This window comes from Pelodiscus sinensis, chromosome 9 (assembly GCF_049634645.1).
Source record: "Pelodiscus sinensis isolate JC-2024 chromosome 9, ASM4963464v1, whole genome shotgun sequence".
NCBI classification, from domain to species: Eukaryota; Metazoa; Chordata; order Testudines; family Trionychidae; genus Pelodiscus; species Pelodiscus sinensis.
Genome location: NC_134719.1, coordinates 35623945 through 35631670, shown reverse-complemented (window position 1 = coordinate 35631670; position 7726 = coordinate 35623945). Strand labels below are relative to the sequence as shown.

At 51.3% G+C, this 7726-nt stretch overlaps 1 non-coding gene across 1 annotated transcript; it reads right to left on the bottom strand.

Annotated features, from left to right (window-relative positions):
- Positions 1-505: 505 nt before the first annotated feature.
- On the bottom strand, positions 506-640 carry LOC112544287 (small nucleolar RNA SNORA76). The gene has a single exon (XR_003087618.2). It is a non-coding gene; the product is annotated as a small nucleolar RNA SNORA76 (small nucleolar RNA).
- Between the last annotated feature and the right edge of the window lie 7086 nt (positions 641-7726).

Here is a 7726-nt window from a genome sequence, read left to right as displayed (position 1 = left end):
CAGGCTGGCCCATACCCTGCCTCTTCTGGGGGTGGGGAGTGGTCTCCTTCCTACCTTGCTCTGAAGCCCATGGTGGCCCTGCTGGGTGTGGAGGGAGTCTGCAGGAGCTGTCTTGGTGAGTGTGTCTGAGAGAAATAGGGGAAGCCATCCACTTTGGGCAATGAGGAAAGCCTCTAGGCAACATATCTGTATTCTGGTGGGGGCTTTCTTTTCCCACCAGCAGGAAGATGGTGCTGGTTCTTCAACCTCTGTGTGTGTGGGGAGAGGGGAAGAGAGAAAGGAGAGAACAGGCATGGGTGGGATTCAAACTCATAGTCCCAGACACTACAGGCTGATGCCTTATCCATTAGGCCACTGGGACCTACCTCCTGACAGTCAGCTGATCCCTTACCTATCAGGCCACCCTCCCCACCACCACCTTCAGCCCACTCCTGCATCCAGTGGGGCTGACTGGGTCAATTTAATCATAGTCTTCAAGTGAGCTCTCAGCATTGCTTCGTTACCAGCCTGTTGCTCACTCTTAAAAGTGGTACTCAGGTTTTAGCCAAGCAGTACCAGTTACAAACAATCTTTTCCTCTCGCACTGCTGCTTAGTCGGTGAAGTCATCATAGGGACACTGTGCCCTTTCAAAGGCAGTGCCACGCAGCTCAGCAAGGAAACCAGCTCAGACATTTTGTTGCTGTTTCATTGAATGTTCTTCCCTTGTCTACAAGTGTAGGTCAGTGGATACTGGGGCCACTCTGGACGGGAGGTCTCCAGGACTGCAGCAGGGCGCTGGCCAGCTGCTGATGTGCCTGCAAGGAACAGGAGCCCAGTGAGGTTTGCAGCCCCAGTGTGTGGGCCCAATACATGCATGGGGGTGTGGCTGGGCTCAGCCCACAGGGTGGGAAGCGGGTCTGGGCACAGAGAGCTTGTAGGACCCAGCACCAGGGGCTCAGACTCAGCTTTACTTCATCTGCATCAGAAGTTCTAACACAGTGGTCTCCAACCTTTTTACACCCAAGATCACTTTTTAAATGACAGAACAAGCCAAGATCTACCGCCTTGCCCTTTCTTTGAAGCCCCTCCTCTCTATTCTCCTCCTCTCCATCACTTGCTATCCCTAACCCTTATACTGCTGCTTTTTTCCCAATTTTTCTGTAGGAAGAGGTTTTTCCAACATTTGGCCTGTCTAGACTGGACCAAATGTCAGAAAAAACCCTTCTTTTGGAAGCCACCTTATTCTTCGTGAAAAGAGGACTATAGGGGTGATCGAAAGATCATGTTTGCTCTTCCACTAAAAGAAGCAGAAGAACAAATGCATTCATGGATGCAGAAGAGTTTTTCTGGGATATCTCCGGAATCCTGAAAAACTCCTGCAGTCTAGCCGTACCCTTGCTGGGTTGAGACAGGATGTGTAGGCTCTGGGGTGGGAATGAGGGATTTGGGTGTGAGAAGGGGTGAGGTGCAAGCTCTGGGAGGAAACCTGGATGAAGGAGGAGGTGGATAAGGGGACGCTGGCTTGGGGAGGGGTCTCCAGGCTGGGCAGTGTTGGGGTCAGATGTAGGGTTAGGGTACTAAGCAAGCCACAGACTTCTAGATGTGAGGGTTCAGGAATTTGGGTTGGGATATGTGAGGGGCTCAGGGCAGGGGGTTCCAGTGTACGATAGGCTCAGATGTAGGGTCTGGGGGAAAGTGGAGTGCAGGAGGGTTATGATGCTGTGGCCAGATGGGGGCTTGGCCCCAATTGGGGGTTTGTTGGCCAGGCTTCATTTTTAAATAAAATGCTGTGTCAAACACAAAAAGTTTCTGCATTGTCTTTATTTCTGAGAAAGACAGGGAACCTTTTTTGAGTCAGGGATCACTGACCCACAGAAAAGTCAGTTGGGGCCACACCAGTGAGATGCAAAAAAAACCTTCTCCAACCCCCCCTCTCCAAACTTCACTAATGTGGCCCCAACTCTGTTGATGGGAGTAGGGGACATGGTACTGGGGAAGGGTGCTAGTGGGTGCTTTGGCAGGGGACAAGGTGCCAGTGGGGACTGAGTTCTGTAGCTGAGGGAAGGGGAGAGGGAACAGGGTGCCGGGACGGGAGAGGACAGGGTTCTGCAGCTGGGGACAGGGTGCCACTGGGGACAGGGTTCTGTGGGTAGGGACAGAGGAACGGGGACAGAGTTCTGTGGCTGGGGAATGGGAAGAGGGGGCAGGGAACAGGGGGCAGGGAGGGAATAGGGAACGGGGACAGGGAATGGGGGCACAGGAGGGCAGGGAGTCTCCTGCATCCACCTCCTCCCAGGATTCCCCCCCCCCAGAGGGAAGCCGGCGTGCACCTTCTCTGGGCACGACTCCCCCTCCTGCGGCGAGGGAAACCCCTGCGCGCGCCTGCCCTGGGGCCGACCCCCTCCCCACCCACGCCAGCCCTTGGGCCAATCCCCTCCGCCCCCCGTGGTGCGGGGAAACCCCTGCACGCACCTGCCCCAGGGACGAACCCCACTCCCACATGCGCCTGCCCCTGTGAGTGTGTGTCAGTGCAATGTTCAACCAAGAGCCCTGGCTGTGCAGCTCAGTGCATTGGTTTGCCAACAGAAAAGCCCTGGCCAGGGATGAGTTTGCTTAAATTGTTTAAATTCCCTCTGGTTGAGTACAATTGGTGATTAGCAACTTTAATGAGAGCCTTAACCTCATGTGCCCTCTCTGCCCGGCCCCCGGACAGGGTAGGCCCCAAGCTGATGACACTGCTCTGCACATAGAGAATGTGAGCAGAGCCAGTGCAGCATGGGCAGTGTGGCTGGGGAAAGCAACAGCTCTATCCAGAGCCAATCGACCACACAGTCCTCTGTGGCCAGGGCTGGCCCGAGCCATTTGGACGCCCTGGGCTCCAGGAGCGCAGCGCCGCCCCCAGGAGTGCAACGCGTGCGCGGGCCCACCCTGGTCACCCAGCGCGTGTGTGGCCCCGCCCCGGGCACGTGGATCATGCGCGGTGCCATTCCCACCCAGCCTGGCAGCCCCATGCGGTGCCCCCTACAATGGGGCACCCCGGACGGTAGCCCACCTCGCCCGTACCTTGGGCCAGCTCTGCCTGTGGCACAGATCTGTACAGTACCACGCACATTTCACATAGACATCATCATATAACCCCGTCTGCACACCTCATTCTGTCAGCCGAAATGGTCAGGGTAGTGTGTGCATGTGTGTTACACCCAAGTCTTCAACTGCTGAGACACAAAGTCTCATTGCAGTGGGCAGCCTAGGAGGCTGAAGGGCGCCCCGAAAAATAGTTTAACGTCTGTGACTTTACTGCTAGGACCGGGGTCCCGTCGCAGAGGGCAGCCAACAGGCTCTCAGACGCCCCGAGTTTATAGGAAGAGCTTATTACGCCTCAGATTTTAGCTGCTAGGATACAGAAATCCCTTCGCAGCGGGCAGCCTGGGGAGGCTGAGAGGTGCCCCAACAGATCTGTCACCTGGGAGTGACACAATCCAAAACGCCCAAGCTCTTCCTATACCTGTCCCTTTTGACCGGCTGAAGTTCTTTTGTTTGTGTTCGGTTCGGGTACAGCAGCACGGGTTCAAGTTAGAAGCTTGACACGCACTGGCTTATTTATAGGAGAAAGAAAGAGAAAATAAAATAAAGAAACTTGGTTCAATATATATATATTTATAAGTGAATGAGGGGACCCCACTTATTCCCAAAGTTTATAGCTAAATCACTTTACCAAAGGCAGTTTACAATAGAAATGAAGCAGTTTGCCTTAAGAAACTATAATAAAGTAACTAAACTTATAACAGAGCAACAATTAAAGTGTACACATAAAGAAACACATTGCAGGTACAATTCTCACCCCTGCGTTCCAGACTTGGCGTGGCCAGCGTCTTTCTCGCAATCCCTCGGGAAGAAGTAGGGCGAGGTTGGGCGTCCCACGGACCTCGGGAGACAATCAATACCTGCCAGCATGTGTAGGTGATTGGAGCTCAAATGGGGTGGGCTACTAAGCCCCTCTTTATACTCCTTGGGTCACGTAGGCTTCTTTCTGGTCTCAAGTGGCCAATTAGGAAAAATGGCTTTGAATGCCAAGTTTCCCACAAAGGGTGCAAAGCATAATTCACACCTGGGAAAATGCAGACAATAGGCACCTCTGGTATGTGATGGGCAAAGATTCCTCTCCTGGGACAGTGCAGGCGTGTCAATTACTGATACTAGCCATCACGGCGACGGAAGATCTCCCAGTCGTCAGCTAGCCCATTTACTGTCTGGTTTCTGTTTATGGTAGAGTCAGGGACAGGCAGCACACCTGCTTTCTCAGGGCATCAAAGGCTGACTGCCTTTCTCTTGCTCTCTGGGGGGGGGAAACAAAATGGGGTTCATGTCTGGCTACACTTACCTGCCTAGTACCTATGTTGATGCTTATGTATCTGCTTCACCCTACCTCCTCCTGCACTGCGTCTCCTCTCCTGCAGTCCCTAGCCCTCCTCTCCGAGTCCCCTCTGTGCCTACTTCTCTCCTAACCTTCCTGCACTCCCTCATGGCCATAACCTGTGCACCTTCTAGGCACTTGATGCAGCTAGTCTCCTACCTCCAGCAGCTGCATGTAGCTTGTCAGGGACCAGCCACGCAGCCTATTCTCCATTAGGCCTTCCTACCAGAAGGGCAGCAACATCATACACTATGGCTGTGTCTAGACTGCATCCCTTTTCCTTAAAAGGGATGCAAATTAGACACATCGTAATTGCAAATGAAGCGGGGATTTAAATCCCCCCCGCTTCATTTGCATAAACATGGCTGCCGCTTTTTTCCGGCTCGGAGCTTTTCCGGAAAAAAGCGCCAGTCTAGACGGGGATCTTTCGGAAAATAAAGCCTTTTCCGAAAGATCCCTTATTCCTCTTAAAAAAAGGAATAAGGGATCTTTAAGGAAAGGCTTTATTTTCTGAAAGATCCCCGTTTAGACTGGCGCTTTTTTCCGGCAAAGCTCTGAGCCAGAAAAAAGTGGCAGCCATGTTTATGCAAATGAAGCGGGGGGGATTTAAATCCCCGCTTCATTTGCAATTGCGATGTGTCTAATTTTCATCCCTTTTACGGAAAAGGGATGCAGTCTAGACACAGCCTATATGTATTACACATGAAAGATTCTAGAGCAAAACACTGTCATATTGTAAATTATTGTACTATTATCATGGAAAGTGGCTGCAACCAAGCTGAATATTTTTAAGGTGAGGATCTATAAATATTAAAGTAACTGCATACATTACATTAGGAAAACACTTCAGTGAAATTTGTAATCTCATAGTATCATATTATGTTCTTTCCATCATATGAAAATAAATATAATTTTGAAAAGAAAATTAGGCTTCATACGTAAAGTATATAAAACAATTTGATCCTGCAGCTAAAGAAGTCAGAGATAGAATTCCAGTTGATTACTAAGGTTGTACAATCAGGATCTAACAAGCCACCAAAACACATAGGTTACATCTACATTGCGCATTGTTGCGCAAGAAGATATGCAAATGAGGCGCGGTGATGAATATCGTTGCACCTCATTTGCATAAGGAGCCACCGTTTTGCGGAAGGGGCTTTTGCGCAAGAAGTTGCTGTAATGAGAGACGGCTGGGGTAGTCTTCTCTCCGTGGGGCAGCCTGAATCCCTCATCCCCATCTCCACCCTAGATCAATGATTTAAATGAAGAAAAACAAAAAGTAATTGAATGCTAGGTAAATCTTCTAGTAAGAAATAACATAAAACTTAATTCAGATACAAAAATGCAACTCATTGTGAAGTGATACACATTGGACAGCTGCTCACAGGAAAGAAACTGAAAGCGGATCCCAACAAAACCAAGGCAGTCAGCTCTGCTGGTTGAGAGATGGATACAGTGATTCACTGGAATAATACATTTTTCTGTTCAAGTTCTGTCCATACCTGGCTGCAGTAGCAGAACCTATATGTCAGCTCATAAGGGAGGGTGTTGAGTGGCACTAGATAAGTCCAACAGCAACCATTTGACATGTTGTAATCAATAATAATGTATACCCCTGTCCAGTGCTCTTTTGGAAAACAAAACAATACAAAACAAAACAAAGGTGCCGGTGCTAGGGTTGCCAATGCTTTTGTTGAGCAAGAAAAAAGGGGCCAAAACGCGGTCGTGGCCCCTTTAATTGCCACATGTCCCTACTAGGCTTCCGTCTGCCACAGCACATCACAAAAAAAGCACTGCCCCTATCTAAGGGTACGTCTAAACTACATGCCTCCGTCGACGGAGGCATGTAGATTTGTGTATTCGAAAAAGGGAAATGAAATTTAAATTTACATGGCTGCCACGCTGAGCCGACAAACAGCTGATCAGCTGTTTTTCGGCTCCGGGCGCTAGTCTGGACGCTCCCCTGTCGAAATGAAAGCCTTTTATCAACATCCCCTGTAAACCTCATCCTACGAGGCATACGGGGGATGTGGATAAAAGGCTTTCAGGTTGGCACGGCGCATCCAGGCTAGCGTGCGGAGCCGACAAACAGCTGATCAGCTGTTTCTCGGCTCAGCGCGGCAGCCATGTAAATTTAAATGAAGCCGCGATTATTTAAATCGCAGCTTCATTTCCCTTTGCCTATCTGTCTAATCTACATGCCTCCATCGACGGAGGCATATAGTCTAGACACACCCTTAAAGTACAGCCAGCCAGGAAAACTACTGACACGTGATTCATTAGAGAAAGAACACTGGGAGTAGCTCTTCTGCAGGGGCAAAGGATTACTTAGATCAGCAGCAACTGAACAGGGGTACACACAAATGGAAAAAGAGCTTCTGGTGCTGGTATGTGGACTGGAATGATTTTAGCACCACACTGGTGGCTTCCGAGGAATAGTGTTATCAGATCTCTAGGCCTGGAGGAAATCATGGCAAAGGTCCTTCTTCCTCTTATGTTGATGTGCTACTCGTCCTATTATATAGAGATACTGTCCAGGACAATTACTGAGGTTAGCTGATAACCAGAGCAGGGCATATGTACCCACCATCAGCATGGGCAGCTAGTATGCTAGGCAGGGGGAAGACACTGCCTTCCCAATCCATCAGCCAGGCCCCACCAATGCTCCGCCTCCAGAATGCCTACTGTAGGCGTTCTGGGGGTGGAGTGTTGCTGCCCCCAACCCCTGCCTTCCCCATGATCTGGGCCAGGGAGGCTGGAGCCCTGTCCTCCTCCCTTCCCAGTGCTCTGGGCTCGGGACATGGGAGCCATGTGCCTCCCACCCTTCCTATGCTCTGAGTCCAGGGAGGCTGGAGCCGCACACCCTCACTCCTCCCTGTGCTCCGGGGCCAGGGAGGCTGGAGCTGTGTACCACCTGCCCTCCCGTGCTCCGGGGCTGGGGAGGCTGTAGCCACCCACCACCTGTCCTCCCCATGCTCTGGAGCAGACAAGGTTGGATTTACACGCCCACCCACCTGCCTGCACTTCTCCCCTTCCCTCTCTTTTCCTCCTCTTTTCTCTCCTCCCCGTTGTGTGGGGTGCTCTCCCACCTCTCTGTGATGAGGTGGGGCAGGGAGGCAGCTTGGCTCTCAGGGGTGGGGCCTTGACAGAAGGGGTGGGGGCTGCCTCCTATCTTCACTGACCACCCATGACCATCAGCGAGCTCAGGGCCGGCCCACAACATTTTGGCACCTGAGGCGTGGAGCTCAAATGACGCCCCCATGCCTCCTTGCTTGGGCCAAAACTTTGAAAGGTCTCAATTCTGCCTTCTTCCTGTTCTACTCCTCTCATGG